Here is a 20,709-nt window from a genome sequence, read left to right on the forward strand (position 1 = left end):
TGGCCTGCTCTATGGGAGAGCCACAATCACACCAGGCCTGGATAGATGCAGGCTGAAGTCTTCCTCAAACACTGGAGACCATTCAGAAACTGCATAATCAGTCTGAAGACTTCCTAAGCAACTAAAATGGGGCAGAAATAGAAGGAATACACACACAGAAATCATCACACTTTCGTTAACATGCTCCTCAAGGAGGCTTACTTTATCCTAGTAAAGATGGTATCACCCTCATCCCCACATTCCCGATCTCTCTTATCCTGCTTTATTTTTTTTTGTAGACTTATCTTCTTTTATTACAATTAATTAAATAATTAAGTTCCTTGTTTATTGTCTCTCTCCCTCCATGAAGTCAGGGATTTTTGCCCAATGGATACAATGGATTTTCATCAATGGATACATAACAAATCTAAACTGTCCCTGGAACAAAGAGATTCTCAAAATATTTATCAAATGAGTGAGTGAGCTAAACACTACTAAGAGTGTTACCACAAGGGGAAATTTCTGCCATAATTCTCTACCAAGTTACATAGTGCATCTTTAACTTGTCCTAAACTTACTGCAGGTTTCAAGGCTGCTCCTTGTTCTAATATACCAACTGTCTCAGTCTGTTGGTACCTGCGTATAGTCCCAGCTACTCGGGAAGCTGAAGCAGGAGTACTGCTTGAACCATGTGTTTAAGGCCAGCCTGGGCAATATGGCAAGACTCTGCCTCTTAAAAACATTATCTAATTTCTAAAAACCAAGCATTTATTCCTCATAATTCTGGTGGGTAAAGAGTCCAAGATCAAGGCAACTGCAAATTCAGCGTCTGGTGGGGCTCGCTCTCTAGTTAATAGACTTCAGTCTCTTCTCTGTGTCCTCACATCGGAGAAAAGGAGTGAGGGAGCTCTCGGGGGTCTCTTTTCTAAGGGCACTAGTCCCATTCACAAGGGCTCTGTCCTCATGATCTCATTACTTCTCAAAGGTCCCACCTTTTGAGATCCTATAGTAATTAGATCCTATAAATTTTCAACATATAAATTCTGAAGGATACAAACATTCAGTCCATTGTACCACCCCTGAATTTGGTAAGCACATGTGCTTAAATGATATCACACTTGTTGATTTCGTGTGCCTTCTCAATCCTCAGCTTTCCCTGATTAAGAATACCTAATTACCCTGCCCATCTTCTCTGCGCCCTCCACCTTGGCCTTTCCACTCTCTCTTGCCTCCTTGGTCCCCACTAAACTCCTCACCATCCCTGCTCCCTGAACTATGAGCCCCTGTGAGCAGGGACCATTTTTTAATCTCTACTTGTACAGTAGTCAAGATTAATAATAAGAGTGGCAATGGTATGAAAACAGTTAACATGTTTATTTTATAGGTTTGTTTACCATTTATTATCTTCTTTGGTTCTCAAAGCAAACCTGTGAGGTAGGTAGGCCCAATAAAATTGTTATCCCAAAGCAGAGGAGACGCTAGGTGCAGAGAAATTCAGTGGCTTGTTTAAAACCAGTAGGAAGTTGTTAGGAATTAGGCCTTCAGTCCAGATTATTTAACTCAAAATCTTGAACTCTTTATGCTGGTATTTTGACAATGTTGATTGCCATTTCTGAATCTGATTCTATGTTACTGAAGCTCAATATCCAGAACTGTGTATAGTACAAACCTAAAGTATTTTCCTCTTGTCTTTCAATATTCTTTTTCTCCCAATATTCTTTTTCTCCCTATATTCTTTTTCTCCCTATATTTTACTGAATTTGTTTTAGCTACTCTGGTATATTGAACCAGTATTTTTCTAGAGAACAGTATACAATCTCTCCCTTTTTTTATTCTATATTCTGAGTTATTAGACAACAAAAAATTAAAGTATTTCTTTAAGGGCATCTTTCCATATTGGGATTTCCTGCCCTATCACACAGACTTGGCACGTTCTTCTTGTAATTTAATCTCACTGGCTTGGTATTTCACTAGTTAAAAAAATGCTGTCTGCACATTTTGGTATTTCACTGTGTATTTACAACAACAGTAGTTTGTGATAAATGTTAAATAAGACAGGTCATGCAGTGATCGCTGAGGAATAATACCGGTTAGACCTTTTCATTTCACAGCCCATTACTGCCTCTTGTTACTGCCTCGTACCCACTCCCATTTCTACACAAAACAGCCTTGTCCACAGTCAAAATTTCAAAGTTTCCATTGTTGTGATGCTTAGAGTGATAAAACTCTCAAGGCCATCCTCTGTAAAGGCTCCCCGAATTTTCCTGTTGTTCACATTAACCACCAATTAACGTAGCTCTTCATTGAAGACATACTCATCGAGATCATATTCTCCCAAACCCCAAGTACCACTCATCACCCAAGACCACTTTCAGAATATTACTCATCTTACCACTTGATCACCACTCCTGGGAAGTTCACACTACCTGGCTATATGCCCCTCCACTCTTCCCCACCCATAGATCTCAAGTGTGCCTTCCCTATCCTGTGAAAACTCTGGCCGCTGAAGCAGTGTGCCTCTTCATCTCAAATGATGCTGTCATTCTAATTTCCATAAGAGGGTAAAGAGTAACTGAGTGATGAAGAAACAGTCGTAAGTATTGAAGTGAGTTAACTCTTCAAGCTTCCATTCTGAAATCCCTAACACAACTCATACATAAAATCTGCAGGTACTGGTACTGTTTCATCATTCTGTTGATAAAAGATGAAGTGTTTATTAACCCCCAAAGAGGCAGTGCACCATACCAAGTGAGAGCGAGTGCTTTGCAACCACTGAGGCCTGTGTTCACAGTCACTCACTTTCTATGAGATCCTGAGCAAGGTACTTATCCTCAGTAAACTTCATTTACCTTGCCTGTGAAATGGAGATAATACTTCTTACATTACCTAACATAGTGCCTCACTTATGATGCATGTCAGAAAATGTTAGCTATTATGTATACATGATTGTTATTACTGATATTAAAAAGTGAGTAAATATTTCTTTTTACTGTCAGTTCTTTTTTGGAGACAGAGTCTTGCTGTTTCCGCCCAGGCTGGAATGCAATGGCATGATCTTGACTCACTGCAACCTCTGCCTCCTGGGTTCCAGCAATTCTCCTGCCTCAGCCTCCCAAGTAGCTGGGATTACAGGCATATGCCACCACCCTAGCTAATTTCTTTATTTTCAGTAGAGACAGGGTTTCACCATGTCAGCCAGGCTGGTCTTGAACTCCTGACCTCAGGTGATCCTCCTGACCTTAGGTGATCCACCTGTCTCGGCCTCCCAAAGTGCTGGGATTACAGACGTGAGCCATCATGCCCAGCTCACTGTTAGTTCTTAAATACCTTCATGACAGCTACTGCTGCTCCCCTAACTGTGAGTATTGCTTGTACAGAAAACAGAACATATATCTTCACTATAGGAGAAAAGGGAAGCCTCATGTAACATTTCAATGCAAAGTCATTTATGTTGTGCAGCTTAAGTGTCAAAATCTCAATGTAAACCCTATTTGCTAATTAAAATTATGTCAGAAATAGTAAAATGTGTTAAGGCATGGACATCCACCTATAAACAACTTAGAGTATTCTGACACAAAATGTAAGTTGGTTTTAGTATTATTTTCTAATCTAAGTTTTTGCTTAGTATTAAAAGACGAGATATGGTTATGATTTTCCTTTCAGACATCTTGCAAAGATATCAGGAACTTAAGGCAAATTATACTTAAATTTCAAAATGCAAAGTACTAATTTCTTTCAAAATAGAAACTTGAACAACTAAGACAGGTTTTCTGTTTTTTTTTCCTCTGCCGATTAGCAATAATGCACGTGACAAACCTAAAGAAGTTGTGCTCCATTTACATCCTCAAGGAGGCAGCGGAATTCACCCCCAAACTCTGCAAACAAATGAAGAAAAGAGCAGAATTCAAAACGTTTTCAACAACTCAAAACATTAAAAGTGGAAACAGGATTTGAATATGGTATTGCACTAGGTAGGTCACTGATACCAAAGAAGTTAGGAAGTACTTCAGGAGCTGGAAGCGTCTTTCTTTTTTTATTGGATTATTATTGCCATTTCCACTGACTTAGGGTGATGACTCTAAGTCTATGCAGTCACAGTCACTGCTTTTCCAAAGCATTCCTATAATTTCCTGTATTTATGCTATGGAACTTTGAGAAGTAGTATGTTTTTCTTCTTGTGGAACCCAAGCACTAATTTGCTGCTTATTGATACCTCCAAGTCTTCCAGTTTCTCTTAAGTGCGCAGTCACTTCAATGTCCTCTGGAGACTTTCACTTTACCTCCCCAGCCTCCAACTCCCTTGATTTCTGACCTCCACTGAATTCTCTACTTCATTTGGCCTCTTATGACTGCTCCTTCTTTCGCTCTTCATTCAGTTGGGCTTTTTTTTTTTTTTTTTTTTTTTGAGATGATGTTTTGCTCTGTCACCAGGCTGGAGTGCAGTGGCGCGATCTCGGCTCACCGCAACCTCCGCCTCCCGGGTTCAAGCAATTCTTCTGCCTCAGCCTCCTGAGTAGCTGGGACTACAGATGCATGCCACCACGCCCAGCTAATTTTTGTATTTTTAGTAGAGACGGGGTTTCACCATGTTGGCCAGGATGGTCTCGATCTCTTGACTTCATGATCCGCCCGCCTCGGCCTCCCAAATTGCTGGGATTACAGGCGTCAGTTGGGCTTATTAAATGCCTAGCCTTTCATTCTACTTACTCAAAGCAGGCTTACTGCAAGCTGTTGTGTAGTACATATTGCTTAAGGTTTGGGGTGAAAAGGGAAATTATACCATAAAAAGTAGCATATATCAATATTAGAAATCACTGAACTAAAAAGTAACTAGTACACCAGGGACCTGAAAAGTACCACCTGTGAGCCAATTCCAGTGTTACTGGGGCACAGCCACACCCATTCATTTGTCTACTGTCTCTGGCTTCCTTTTAGACTACAACAGCAGAGCTGAGTAGTTACAACAGAGACCCCGAAAGCTAAAAGCGTTTACTATCTGGCCTTTTAGTGGAAGACTTTGCTAACCCCTGAACTATATCTTACTATGAGAAACTTCTCACTGGCTACTTCCCCTTTTAGCCTGGGCTTTCCATCCTCTTCCCAGGCCGCTCTCTCTCATTGGATACTCCTCTCTTTTGTTCAGATCTTTACTGCATTCTCAGGGTGTGCAGTAAATACTGGAATTTAGACTCTTGGGCTTCTTGCAAATTCAAAGCTCCGTTTTTCTTTAACATACGGAGCAATTTATTTGGCTCTGGCTTACTTTGACTACACCCAGGAATCCTAAAATGTCCTATCCATAGGTGTTAGGGGCATTTTCAGGAACAAGATCATCATGTGCCCTAGAACAGAATTAGACCAGTCCTGTAGAAAGCAGAAGCAAAAGCGTCAAATCATTACTAAATTTCCTCTCTTTATGTCCTACCTCTTTCTCATATACATGTGCATTAAGCTCAACCTGGCATGTTACATGTACACACATCAGAAATCCTAATTGCAACAGATGACAGTGGAAGGGGCCACAGGAAAAGGAAAGGAAGTGGGAAAGGTATTTTATAGTTAACCAAAATATAAGTAGAAGCAGTTCAAAGTTTTCTAAACACAAAGTTACAGATTATGTCCTATTTTCTCCTATAATAGACATGAATTTACAATGTCCTGTTTATTATCTGTCTTCCTAGTCACTTTGCTTCCAGCTTATTTGTCATTACTGTTTATGAAAACAAATGAAATATACATTGCTTTATTTTTTAATTCAGAATTGATATTTTACTTTTTGAAGCTTTAGTGTTTGTCTGGCCTGATCCTTCTCAAAAGGGCATACACTGGGGGATACATGGCTAATGTACCAAGGGGATGTAAAAATCATAAGACGAAAATGGCATGGTTTCCTAGAGAATATATTTTGTTTATGTTAATCCAGTAGTTCAAAGCAAAAATAGTATTATTTCAACACTAACACAGACACATTTACAAGGGAGCAAACAACAAATAAATAATGCAGGAAGTTTAAGATAAAAGAAGACAGAAAATATTGTGCTTTCAGGAATGCTTTAAGTTATGTCTTCAAAGTTCTTGGGTGAGGCATTCGTTTTCCTTTACGATCAGAGTGCTAGGGGGAAAAGCCAGGCGGAACTGATTCAGGGCTAGCTGCTCAGGCACCCATTTACAAACAGACAAAAGAACAGCAGACTGTAAGAACAACAATCATTTTTACAAGACTTCACTTAAAAAACATTCCACAATGCTAAATTATTTGATTTAGCCTTATTACTGTCAGATTATCCGCCTGTAACACTTTTCCACCTCTCTTTCTTTCTAAATTCTCTTACCCAGCTCAGAATTCACACAATCAAGATGCTCTCCCAAACAACTCTAGTCCAAAATGATGTCTCTCCTTGAAACTCACATTTCCTGACCACACCATTTAAAAAATAAACAATTTTAAGGGTGATGTGTCATCATTATTAAAAACAAGAAATAGGGAAAAATATAAAATATGTAAAAGTTACCTGCAATAACCTCTACCTAGTAGTATTCTAAAGCTTCTTTGCATATTATTTTGCATTTGCATGTACACCTTGAGATTATATTGATGTACAATGTTGAATCCTGCTTTTTTTCACCAAATGACAAACATTTCTCCCATCATGACAGTACATAACCTATAGTAATTGACATTTCATGTGTTGCTTTTTGCCTGTTAACACTATTGCATTCCTTTACTTGCTCGTTTACTCTTCAAATTCTTAGCCACTTACAATGTGCCATACATTGTGCTTATGTGTGTTTTCTTTACCATGCTAAATTACCTTCTGATGAATAGAGACAATGTTTTCCTAAATCTCCCCAAATGTCTGAGTATAGATAATCAAATGAGAAATGTTCAGTAATCAACTGAGCATGTTAATCATTTGAGAAATGAATTTATGAAAATTTCATTTACCCTCATCTTTTTGGAAATATTCTTTTACATCAGATTACACCTCAAGTTGTGTGCACTGACGACTGATCGCATTTTAGTAGGTAGAAAGTCCTTAAAAATTTTGTTTCAACTTTCCCTTTAAGATTGGAATTTGGACCACAGTGTTCCACTGGAACAAAGTGAATCATCTGTGTCAAAATACAGTAGACGAGATGTGAGTTAGAATCTGTGCCAAGTGTTAAGACCTGTGCACCCAGCTTCTGGGGCAGAGTAAAGAGGCAGGCTCAAGGACATAGCTGTGTTTTGGACATGAGAGTGTTTGGAGAAATACAGGTAACAGGTGATGCTGGGAAGTCCAGTGAAATGAAAGGAGAATGATGATGAAGAATCTGGTGGCAATAATAACTGAGGAGCAAGTGAGCTGGAGGGCCTCATCAGGAGGTCTGTCCACTGGTGGAAGGACACCATTCCTGGCCTTAAAAGGAGAGGCTCCTGTATGACTGGGGAAGCACTTGTACCAAATCCACTACTGTGGCTCATTCTTGACTGTAAGTAGAAGAGAAGGACATGCTTTCTGAAGCTGACCCCTCCAAGATGACCAGTTCCTATTTCTGCCCCTGCTACCACCATGGTTTAGAACAAGAGACTCAAAAAAACACTTCTTGTGTTATGAGTGACCTGTACGTTTTCTAGAATGGAATGAGGCTCCTTATTTCTTTATTTGGTAGCACAACTCTGGGAACACTTTTTCTTTGGACAAAATTAAAAAAGGAAAAGGTCAAGTTACTCATTAATCTCTCTCTTATCTCCTCAGTGTCTCCATTTACGCCATACTTTCTTATGCCCTACGTGGCAGCCATCATAGAGGGCAATAAACACTTCCAATGACCTTGTAATGTATATGGAATGCCAGCATCATGATTATCAGCCTATAAATTCTGGGAAATTCAATTGTCGACCATACTGTTAACTAAATGAAAACATCCTGTTGTTTCAGTGTCCTTCCTTGACAAAAAAGTACCATAAAGCTGAAGAACATCTCGAATAAAATTGTGGTTGGAAAGGAGCCAATTGATTTCAACAGAATAAGATCCGAGCTTCATAAAGTCTTTGAAGTGACTTCACAGAGATGCAGACACGTGCACTTGAAGATGCTGCCGCTTCCCCAGGACCTAGCAAAGCCCCTCCCTCTTTGTGTGCATCACTGTGAAATCCCCACCCTTCTGCCTCGTGCTAAAAGCACACAGTATCTACTCAGGGGAAAAGACTGCATGTAGGATTAGAACATAGTTTGGATTACTTAAAGGAATAATATGTTGCCTGGAATTTCTGGTTTATATGTTGGTCATTTTTCTTTTTTAAAATATGTATAATATAGAATGGGCTCATTAAGGAGAGCTTGGAAAATGAAGAAAGTTATGAAAAATAAGTAAGTCACATATAATTATGCTACCTAGAGATAACCACTCCTAATATTTTGATTCATTTTCTGCCTATCTTTTTTCACATATGTGCTTGTTTACACACATGCTTTTCCCCCCTTAGTTTCTTTTTATTTTATAGAGCAGAAACCTACTCTTTTAAACAGCTTGGAGTGAAATATATGCTACATATTTTCTCCAGGGAGAAAAACTAATTTACTAAAAAGACATTAAGTGATTATGGGAAGAGTGATTAAGACTACTCAAGAGAAATATTTGGAAAATAAGCTTTGGGTATTTTCTAATCTTTATTTCAAAAGTACTTTGTACTATGTTCTATATAAAAATATACTAAAAATTGAAATTAAAGAATAATTGTAATTATAAATGTAACTAGCTTACTTTTGTATGGATTCAGAATATATTAAATTAACTTTTAAAAGCACAACTTTTAAAAAATTTATCAAAATTATAACCATCTTCTGACATTTTTAAAAGAAGTAATGCTGTGCTCTTTAGTCCACATCTTTAGAGATCAAAAATTTGTTATGATATTATGGGCCATGCTAATGACTTCTAGAAAACATCAGAATATTTCTAGATACTTAATAATAGCTTTATATATGACTGCTACTCATTTCTGTGTAATTCTATTTAATAGTTGCTTTAAAGGTGAATTCTGCCACATTTACTTTGATAGTGATATAAGAAGCGAGAGAGACATGAACCTGAATTTCAATTTAAAATTAAACCAGAATAAGAAAAATCCACTGATAAACTGCAAGAAAAAAAATACAACTTACATCACAAAGAGTAAATGCTTTATTATTTAGAGAGTACTTGAAAATTCAAAGACCAAACTTCTCTCCACCCCGCAAGAATGGGCAAAGGACATACAGCTAGGTCACCAAGAAAGAAGGGCAAGTAACCAGTGAATATATGTAAAGATACTTGATAAGATTTTTCTTAGTTGGATCTTTAGCAAATCTCTTTTATTTCTTGGGATTTTGAAGACGTAACTTTTAAAGGAGGACTAGAAACTAAATGCTTGGGAATTGGCCTTTTTTATAATTAAAATTCCCCATCACAAGAAAAAAAACTCCTGTGTTCTTGTTTTTTGTTTTTTGTTTTTGTTTTGTCCAGAATGGAGTAGGTCAGTGAGCAATGTGATTAGTAAACATGCAATGCCTGTGACTTTGGTTTTGTTTTGTTTTGGAGACGGGGTCTTACTCTGCCACCCAGGATGGAGTGCCGTGGTGCTATCTAAGCACACTGCAACCTCATCTGTAACTTTTTAATTGCAAGAAAACCAAAAGATTTTTTTTCCGTTACATCAGTTATAATGGGAAATATCGTATATGCTAACTATGAGTAAGATACTATATTGCCTAACTTGTATTATTAAGCAATTCTGCTGACTTTGACTTTACATCTTCATCTGAAAAGCTGGACACCAATTGCTCTCTGAACCTATTCCTAGTCCTAATATTCTTTGTTTTGTTTGCTTTCTTGGCACACTTAAGTGTGTAGTGTAAAGTTTATGATGATTAAATGACATTTTGTGTCTCTACCCTTTTAATGAGAAAGGAATAAAATATTTTATTTTGCAAATCTACTTATGGAATATACTTTGTAATATACTTATGCCTTCAAAGCCTTCAAAAGCCAAGAGAAAACAAAATATTATCCATTCCTTCTGAGAAATGCACTTCTTTCTGTACCTGAGTGTTTTCACAATCCCTGTGTTGGTGTGTAATGCCACAGAAATGCTCTTGATAGTAACAGGAAAGAGAATCAGACACAGCTAAATATAAAGGTCAGTTGGCTGGCAGGTGCTTAGCAGGTACAAATAAAGGCCCATTCATGCTGCTACACCTGCTCCTGAAAAGCATACTGTAACTACAGAATGCTAATTAGGAGGCAAAGAACCATCTAACATCCTCGCACACCAACCTCCACCCACACTGCCCTTCATAAGGCCCTTAAAGGAGATCACATAGTTCTAAACCTGGTCCACAAACACACATATCCTCCATTGTCTCCTTTTCTCCTCTTTGGCAGTTTGACAAAATCTTTACAGGGAGTGGGAGGAAACGTTAGTGTTTAATCTTCTACTTCAATCAAAACTTTGACTTCAAGTTTTACCCCTGTTAAGGCCTCAGGAAGTTCATTGCTGACACACCCCCACCCCTGCATTTGAACTCAGTGACTAAAATGGTCTCAAGGCTAAGGGACAGATCACAGGTCCACTTCACAAGTAAGCTTGCAACACCTGATTTAGGAACGTTTGCTGTGCAGACTGCTATAGCTCATCCCTTTTACAGACAGATCTCGATTTGTTTCCTAGGGTCTAAAATTATTTAAATCGAAACCTCTCAGAATTTTCAGGGTATTGAGTAAATTCATGCTGGGGGAGAACTGGCAGAGACACGTTAAATGCACGTGACCACAAGAACCATTTATTTCATCCAATATTTACCAGCTATTCATTGTGCACCTACTACAGATTTTGGCACTGGAGATATTATAAGAAAACTCTATCCCTGACTCGGGGAACTTATCCAAAAAAATAGGGAACAAGACTCAAAACCATTCAAATGAAGCTTTGGTTGACTCAAATAAAAATAAGTTTTACAAATTTAATGTGAAAATCTTCGAGTATGTTAAGAATGCCTTGATTAACCCCAGAGACAGAAATTTTACTGATTACAAGGAAGTTTCAATAAAATACCAATCGTTGAATCTAATCTGACACCTAAAACTAAGAAATCAAACACTAGCCACATGTTTCTTCTATAGTTTATAATAATTTTTCTCATGAGAAAAAATATATTTTTCTTCCATGCCTAAAAATAGATGGAAAACTTTTAATATCTATTGCTATGGAGAACAATAAATAGACTATCTGCTTTCAGAAATGAGTGCTGTCATTGAGCCACAGAACATGTCTATCATGTCACTCTTTCATAGCATACATTAACAGAAATAATAATTTCCCCCATTGAGTTCCTATTTACTATCTCCTAAATTACACCTCCTTTAATTGCAGTCATGGAGTGTCTGAAGTTTATAATCCAAGATACTAAGATGTTTATTTGACATACCAGCACAATTAATGTCTTGTATTCTCAGCCAAAAAAATTAAAATTTTTGTTGGTCTCACAGGAAGATGAAATTCCACGGTTTGGTGAACCCAGAAAGTCTTCAGTATGTCTCGGTGATAGAACCGTGTTAAATACATTTAAACTCTGTAATTCTATAAGACCCATTTTTAGGTGTATACCCTGAGCATCCAGTTCCTCACTGTCCTCGCATGTGTTAACTCTGGGTAATACAAGTTCCGCTCTCATAATTCTATGAACAAAACAGCCCTTGATACAGGTTTGATTTTTAAAAATAAATTTTTCTTTATCTTACTCTTTTTATAAAAGAAAAACATAAATTTTTCTTTATGTTACATTTAGTAACATAGGGTGAACATAGAAAACAGAAAACTGAAAAGCACAAGGAAAGTGAAATATCTATAATCTTTTCAACCATTGTTAGTTTTGCTGTATTTCTAACTAGATCCTTTTTCTTTCTTTCTTTTTTTTTTTTTTTTTTTTTTTTTTGAGACAGCATCTCACTCTGTTGCCAAGGTTGGAGTGTGCAGTGGCGCCATCTCGGCTCACTGCAATCTCCGCCTCTTGCGTTTAAGAGATTTCTGCCTCAGACTCTCGAGTAGCTGGGATCACAGGTGCCCACCACCATGCCCAGCTAATTTTTGTGTTTTCAGTAGAGACAGAGTTTCACCATGTTGGTCAGGCTGGTGTCAAACTCCTTATCACCTGATCCACCTGCCTTGGCCTCCCAAAGTGCTGGGATTACAGGTGTGAGTCACCCCACCTGGTCTAGTTTGTTTACACACACACACACACATATATATATACACACACATACATATATATATATATATATATATATATATATATATATATATATATGTTATTTCTGTATTAATAAAAGGAATGCCAAAAGGCACATGCCAATTTGGACTCTGCTTTTTCCACTGACAATTATATCAGAGTTTCTCGTATTTGGCATTCTTTTGCAACAGTCACTGCATAGAATTCCATCACACAAAAGTAACTACCAGAAATTCCTTATTACTTTGCTAGACACTTAGGGTTTACATTTTTTCCAAAATTATAAATCTTTGATCACAGCTCTGATGATTTATTTCTCTGGGAACTGACAGCCTAACAGAAGTCATGTCCACTTTAAGACTTTTAATTTACTGAAAAGTTATGTTAAAACCAGAGTGCTGGTCCCCCTGCAACATGTTCACTCACATTGGCTGACTTTTTAATTCTTTGCCAATCTGAGAGGAAGAAATGTCAACTCTTTCTGTTTAATCTTTTAATGCCAGTCACGTCCCTTTTTTCCCCTTTCACCAGTCACACTGGTTTACTCACAACTCTACAGATCAATCCTGCTCATTCTTAATTTTCCAGCATTGTTCCTGAGACCGTTTCACAAAAAAAGAAAGTTCTCCCCCTTATCCACTTGACCTAACAATTTCTACCCATCCCAATCCTCCTGCATTTATTGCTTCCAGGAATTTGGCACTTAGGACACCCTTGTCCTTATATTGTTCATGCATGTATATTTCGTCTTCAATAAAACATTCAGTCGCTCAAGGGCAAGGGCCCCATAGAGTCCCAATATGCTAAGGGCCTGATGTCGCTTAATAATTTAGATTCCAACGGGGCTACTCTCCAGGGAGGAGAGCAAAGAGCAAATTACCTTAGGGGCTGGGAGTGCAGGAGCCAAACCTCTGAGACTGAAAACAAGAGGCCCTCTGAAAACAAGAGGGCCAGAGACGATTCAGTGGCAGGCATTCAAGTAAGAAAAACTCAAATATTGTTTCCAATAATGTCTAATGGCAAATACCGTGTAAGGGCCCAGGCAGTCCGGACAGCCTGCAGTGCCCCAGGATGAAACTAACAGTGAGGGCTGCTGGCCCACAGTGATGCCCTGCCTGGGCTCTGGACACGCCCTATCTCCTTGAAAGCCAACGGGCTGCCCCTGCGCACCGAGGCCCCGCCCAGTCGTCCTCCGATTGGCTCCACCACCCCTGTGCCGGGACTCAATTCCGCCCCGGGATAGCCCAGGCCACGCCCACCTGTCAAGTGGCCCTGGACACTTTTTTAGTTTGGGGAGTGTTGTGTCCCATAACCAGACTCAGAAGGGACTTCCCTGCTCGGCAGGCTCCCGGTTTTTTGCTCACCTCCGGATAAATTACGGCGTTTCCCACGCCGCGATGGAGCCTTCCGGCCGCCGCGAGCGTCCCCTTCCTTCCCGGCGTTTTCCTGGGTTGCTGCTGGCGGCCCTGGCGTTGCTGCTGTCCTCCTGCTCTGGTAGGATCCCGGGGCGGGTTCGCGCGTCAGCGGTGAAGCTAGAACTCTGCTGGATCAGCTGGGCAGGAGGCGCGGGGCGGGGCTGACCGTAGGTCCTGCCTGCTTGGGGTAGAGGGAGAGGCTGGCGTTCTCGAGGCCAGGGGCGCAGTGCGCACATCCCTGGGGTGTGTTGCGGGGGATGCGGGGACCATTTAGAGCCCGAGGTGAAGCTTGTTTGCTGGGGTGATGTGCGCGGCCGGCCTGTGCGCACAGGTGCGCAGGGTCTGGCTGCGCCCCCAACCAAAGCATGCACCGTGTTTTGGGGATTGAGCCTAGTCCGCAAGGGGAGCGCGGACTGGGTGCCCCTGGTAAGGGCTTGCTTTGGAGTGCACGGGTGCGTGGGAGTGTTGCTAGGGCCCGTGCTGTGCCGGTGGTGAGAGTTTAACCTGTGTTCCCTGGGCGGGGCGGTTGGTGCCTTGGTGAGCGGGGTGTTCCTTAGCGCTTCGGCGGTATCCGCGAAAAGTGCTGCAGTGCGTCCGTCCTCTGTGCCCCATGGGCTGGGCTGGCATGAGCTGTGCTGGGCGACCAGGGGCCTGGCCTGGTGTTGTTGGGAGCGTGCTGTGTGCAAGTGGCCTGCCCTTCAGAGTTCACGGTGGGCAAGACAGCTCACTGTTTGCTTTGAATGGAGTGACCTTGGACTCTGGGGCTGGGGGGGCATGTTGGGTGAGAGCAGGTTCTCAGTGCCTGGGGTTAGAGAGGGTGGCAAGGGCGCGCCATGAGGTTTGTGCCTTCTGTGAACAGTCTCCGTGTTTCCTGAGATCGGATTGGTTTTTATTTTTAAGTGGCTGCTTTTTGGGGGGGTGGGTGTGTCATCGAGTCATCTTCCTGTTCCCAACCAATATAGATACTATCTGATTCCATTACCTAATGGCTTTTTGACATCATTTTCCTTCTTTTCATTAGTTTGAGTCATGTTTGAGAGATGTGAAGCAACCTAAAAAACGCTGGTAACCAAACCTAATGAGAAATTAGTATCCTAACAAAGGAAAGGAAGTTATGTTAATCTGGTTTTCCCCTACAGCTCATAAACTAAAGCTGAAGCCCATCCCACTAAATTTGTTTTGTATTTCATTGAATGGAATCAATACTTTTAAAAATGCATACTAGGCTAGAATCTTTCTCCATTGTGCCATAGAATGATTATTTTCAATATGAAATTTGTTACAATATATTCTTCACACTGTTTTGTGTTTGACAGCAGTGGACTTTGAGTACCAAATTTTTCGAATAGCTACTATGAGGCACATATTGTGCTGGGTGTTGTGGTCACGTGGATGAAAGGAGTCGGCCATGTTAACTATTAAACACAAAAAAGGTGATTGTTACCTGAGAGGTCCATGCAGAGGAGATTCCAGGGGAAGGTGACTGATCACTGCTTCACAGGGGAAGGCAGAAAATTCTTCCTGAAGGAGCTGATGGTTGGATTAAGGAAGATAAGAGTTGGGCAGGAGTCGTAGCTACTGGCCAGGAAGGAAGGGTATTCAGAGCAGAGGAAGCAGTGTGAGCAAAGGACCAAGATGTGACACCAGTGGACTGCCAAGCTACTCAGTGTGGCAGAGTAGGGCAAAGGAGGCAAGAAAGAAGGGAGAGGACTAAATCACAGGGTGAGTAATTCTGAAAAGCAACAGGCTCTTCCGGAATAAACAATCACCATCATAAATTCAGACTTGGCCATTAGTACCTGTCCTTTTAGGGCAGCTTGAATCTTTTGTTTGACTTGACACAACATGAATCCAAACTTGGGTTGTTTTAATTTCCCCAGGCACAGTAGCAGACGATTTCTTGAGGACATAATTGCAGACAGAGTTTGTCGGTGTCAGTATGGGGGAGCTCCACGTGAGTGGCAGTAATGGGAAGCAGTTTGGTAGTGGTTCAGCAGTGTGGCCCTGGGATCCTGGTAGATTGGCCTGCCTCCTAGGTCTGTCACCTAACTGGAATGTATTCTTGGGTTCTGATTGTGATGAGCTGGAAAAGTCTCTAAGCTATGTTAGGAAGCCTTAGACATTATCCTGAGGTCACTGGAGAGCTATTGAAAGGTATCTGTCTTGGAAAAGCCTTGATTACTGTGTCACATAAATGTTGCTCTGGTATCAATGTGAAAAAATGAATTGAATGAAAGGTGACAAGATAGGTATGGAGACCTATTCAGTTATGTCATGGCAATCCAGATAAAAAATGACAATGGCTTGAATGAAAAGTATAGAACTACACAGACTAAACAGGCATTTCAGTTGTGGAAACATAATTTGTTTGTTGGGTGTGTGTGTGTAAAGAATCAGAAGTGGCGCTTGGGCCTCTCTGTGTTGTTTGAGATAGTGTGACACCCAAGTAGAGCTGTGTGGGGAGGCAATTGAATATGTAGTTTTGGCAACCCAGCTAGAGATCTGGGATGGAGAGATACCCAGCTGGGAGGCAGTGGTAATGAAGTCACAGGAGTGTATACATTCACCCAGGGGGATCTGCAGAATGGAATCACAGGAAGTCCTCAAACAGACTCATCAGGGATATTAACTTGATATGAGCCAGAGGACAAGCTGCAAACCAGAGTGGTATGCTCTCCTAAAAGCCAAGGAGAGAGAACTTTGCAGCAGAAGCGAATGAGGACAGAGGGATCAATGGTTCTCATGTTATCAAGAGGGTAGCTAAAACTATTGAGGAAGAGACTTTTAGGAGGCATTTAGCAAGGAGGAGGCCATGTAATGACTCGGAAAGTAGTTGAAGTGATTTTTGTAGACCTAGAAATGAGTGGGAAGTGAGAAATGAAATTGAAATATGTACATGTCAGAGTCTATGTTTTGTGAAAGCAAAAAAGGTTTTAAATAGATTGGATAGTGGGAGAAGGAGCAAGATGGTCAGGTTTTATTGCAGTTTCAGTTGTAGTCAGATACCATGAATTTCTGGTAATGCCAATCTGGGCAGGGCTGTGGGTATGCATGTACATTAGAGTTAATTTTTTGCAAGCAGGTGTGAATGTACAGAAATTGAGCAGTCAGTGGATCCAGTATAGATAATTAATTCACTTTACTGAAACTCATCTGGAACTTTGGAGAATTTTCTGACTGTACCTATCTTATGATATAATGCCATCTACTGATAAAGTATAGCTTAATATTATTTAAAAAGTATAGCTTAATATTAATTATAAAATATCTAGAAAAATAAGTCAAGATACTATTTTATGGAGGTAGGCATGTTTAATTTGCAAATCTCCATAGGAAGAAAATCCAGTGTTCTGAGCAAGAGAATAATTTTTTTTTTCTGAAATAAAGTCTCACTCTGTCACCCAGGCTGGAGTGCAGTAGCGCCATCTTGGCTCACTGCAACCTCAGCCTCCTGGGTATAGGCAATAGGTTTTTAAGGAAAACATCTGACACGTTTCCATATTTTCAACGTATTGCCTATAGGTGCATTGCAAGACATGATATATAAATAAAATATTGGACAATATATAGAGAATTTTAGAATTTAGAATATGACATGAAATGAAATATTTCACTTGATCAGAATTTTCTCGACCAGTCTCTCAATCTGAGGTAGGACAAAGATCCAGAGAATATGAAAAAACGTGCTCCTCAGAGATCGAAATAGATCTGTCTTCTTTGGTCCTTCCCCTAGAGAAGAGGCTTCTGCATTCTTTTGGCCCTTTAGACCTTTAGGCTTTTGCTTGATGTCTCCATCTTCTTATTTTACAAGCCCACAGATGATTTCAGGAAGATGAATTGCCATAGTGTTTCAGGACGAGCCTTAGACAGAACCCCTCAGACACTGGAGTGAGGAAGGAAGAGAATTTATTCAGCTAGCTATGGAGCATCCGTTGACTTGTGTCCAAAAAAGCCAAGCTCCCCAAAAAACAGTTTCTTTCCCTTTGTAAAGACATACAACCCAAGGGTGAGCAGAGGTAAAACTGTGTCATTACCCCTTGGCTGGACATCTGACCTTACAGTCTATGGCTTTCACTGATTTGCTAATTTACATTTAGTGTGTGCGGGAAGCGGGAAAGGGGAAGAGCTACAAAAGTTAAACAACGGTAGTAAATGACTCAGTGTCAGGGACATTCCTGATGGGGGTCTGGTTTATGCAAACACGGGGTACAAGACTCAGGGAAGATCCTTGGGCAGCAGGAAAGACATTCTTTTGCAACATTTTCAAGGCTGATAGAAAACATAGGTACCAGTTACAGAGAGGGGAGTTACTCTCTCAGCCCTTGGGCCCCGCCGTGGCCAGGCCAGTGAGGTCGGCATCTCGCCTGACTACTGACTTCAGCTTTTTGCTATTTTACTTCTTTTACCAGCAAACAGCAGGCAGTAAATAAATGGCCCACCCCCACATTTCATCTCATTTCCCCGCTTTGAGACTCTCACTATTTTACTTTCTTAGTGGGAGTTCTCACCTTCATTCTCACTGTCAGAGTCTTCTTGTGAGACTGGTCAGTAGTGATTCACCTAATAAACTTGTGCTGAGGTTTTCTCCTGGACCAAGGTGGCAGTAAAGCATTTTACCATCTGAAGAAACAAGAGTATTAAACAAGGGAGCTATAAGCGTGCTCCTGTTACCAGCAGCACACCTATAGCAATGGTTTTGAGTCCTCCTATAGCCAGAAACCACTGTCCAAACACAGACCCAGGGCCAAACCCATGCCAAACGTGCATGGGTACATGTGCTAGTTTTATCATGTCCCTTACAATTTTTTTAACTACCTGACCCTGGTCATCTATCTGTAGGCAGCAGTTGGTTAGGCTGAACTTTCCACACACCCCTCCTTCACCTGCCAGCAGATAGTCTAAAGCCAGTCTATTCTGGTAGATGGCATTTCTCATCCGGGTTTCCTGCCAGGCCAGGATGGTTAGAGCCTGGCTAGTTTTGTTGGTTAGCATTTCCAGAACAGCTTGTAATCAAATGATTCGGTTAAGCATGTAAATTGGAGTACGATAACCCCACGAGCCATCTTCTGCCCAGGTGGCAGGCCCAGAGTACTGGGTTATTCTTTCGGGGGGCTACTCATCATCTTTCCAATTGCCTATAACCAGGCTTCATTTATCTCGTGAGGTGTAGACAGGAAGCCCCAGAATCTCTCCAGTCTTGCTGGGTAGTAAAAAGAAGGAGGGCTTAATAGTACCAATAATACAATTACCTGTCCACTGTTCTGGCAGTTTGGTGTAGCTCTATGCCTACACATCCAGTATAAGCCAGGAGGTGCCACCCAGTCCCTGTGAAGTTCTGGGTGAGTCCAATCAGCCTGCAGACTGGGAAACTTTTGAAAGGGGTTAACTTCAGTTCAGTTTAAACTCCACCAAGCAGTTGTTCCACTGGTTCCACTGTACAGTTTTTGTCCTAAACAGTCTAGTTTTCCCACCAGGACTGTCATGCCTTTTCCTGTTCTGGCTAGGCAGTATTGCCCAATAATGGAAGTCTTTAAGACACAGAAGTTGTTACTCTGAGTTTTTTGTCCAGAAGTTACATCAGCAACTGGGACTACCGGCACAAGCTCGTGTGCCTCCCACAGCCACTGGTCTCCCATAGAGGTCTCTCCACATACATAACGAGAGTGTCCTTTTAAAGTTTTGGCCACGTTTTCAGCCAACTGGAAAAACAAGTTCTTTTCTCTCTTAGAAAGTTCTGGAACTACCTCATTTAGTACATCATAAAAAGTCTGAAACATCAGTTGGGGAGATTGCCTCTGGATTTCTCCCTAGATTAAAATGATAACTTGAGGATCCAGCCCTTTCCCGTCAATTCCCATGGACACATATTCCCGTTTCCTCCAACAGGTGTCTAGGGGGTTGGCGATTATTAGTTCTAAAGGATGTTAATGGCCAGAGGTGCAGGAGGAGTTACTTTTTCCTTTTTGGAGGCGGACTGGGTTGTTTTTATCTTTTTTCCAAGTGGCCCAAATAACACATCATCAGTAATCACAACGTCTGCATACTCCTAGCTCATGACAGATATACTTATGTTCTGCCATATAGCTTCTTTCCCAACTAAGAGAGCCACACCCTAACCCCAGCTTGTTGCTATTAATGGCTGCACAGGCATTAAATTTTAAGGTAATCTGCTTAGGAATTCCCTTTTCCTCAGTCTTAGTAATTACTTTACTTGTATCACTTAGAAAGGGGCTGGTCCTTAACCTTATTTCGAATACTGTGGACACTGAAGGCTCAGATGGGTTATAACAAACATCAAGTTGCCCATTCCCTGGGCTGCACACCTTGTACTGAGTAGCCTTATATAAACAAGTTCCTTTTAGAATTTCAGTACATTCATAATGGCTGTAAACAAGAGGACCTTTGTAATCTTTTGTCCCACCTTAGCAACCTTGTGTATACACTGGGAGCAATCTTTGGATTGGAGATTTACATTAATTAAGGTAGTAAGGACAGAAGTCCACAGTTCAAAAGAAGGAAGTACCTGTCCCGTGCTGGAAATCCTCATGCTTCGGCTATGCGTAGACCAGTCAGCTCCCGGGGTGTGACTGGAGCAGGACTTGTTGTCTCAGCTCTCCTTAAGGTGATTTTGCACGTGTCATGGAGATCTGGCTTCACTTCCCAGCTTTCAGGTGCTGCAGGTTTCACACAGCTGTGATGGATCCACGCAGGAATTCCCTCAACCTTCACGGAGGTTGGAGTGGTTAAGATGACAGTCTGGGGTCCTTCCACCTTGGCCATAGGGGATCCACGTTCCAGTCCTCAATCCAAACTCAGTCACCTGGTGAGAAAGGGTGAACTGGGGAGAATAAGCTGACAGGACATTTTCATTAACCGATGATGACACTTTTTCTGCTACTTTCCCCAAGGCCCATAATTGCCAGTGGAGTTCAGTCTCTCCGAGTTCCTGGGGGGCTCCTGGGAGTCCTTGAAGGATGGGGAGAGGCCTATGGTGTAGGATTTCATAAGGGGAATATCCAATTTTCTTAGAAGGAGTGCATCTAGTCTTAAACAAAACCATAGGG

General features: G+C 41.0%; 1 protein-coding gene and 1 long non-coding RNA gene across 2 annotated transcripts in view; one reads left to right on the forward strand and one right to left on the reverse strand.

The window, feature by feature from the left end:
- Window positions 1-20,709, forward strand: part of LOC135268209 (complement receptor type 1-like) — a 148,059-nt gene that overhangs the window by 68,925 nt on the left and 58,425 nt on the right. The gene's annotated exons all lie outside the window — the stretch shown is intronic.
- Window positions 17,163-18,896, reverse strand: LOC135268200 (uncharacterized). The gene is made up of 2 exons (XR_010336479.1): window positions 18,154-18,896; window positions 17,163-17,528 (listed from the first exon to the last, which is right to left on the reverse strand). It is a non-coding gene; the product is annotated as an uncharacterized LOC135268200 (long non-coding RNA).

The sequence above is a fragment of the Aotus nancymaae genome, unplaced genomic scaffold, assembly GCF_030222135.1.
Source record: "Aotus nancymaae isolate 86718 unplaced genomic scaffold, 86718_ANA_hifiasm-v0.15.2.pri h1tg000039l, whole genome shotgun sequence".
Classification (NCBI taxonomy): domain Eukaryota; kingdom Metazoa; phylum Chordata; class Mammalia; order Primates; family Aotidae; genus Aotus; species Aotus nancymaae.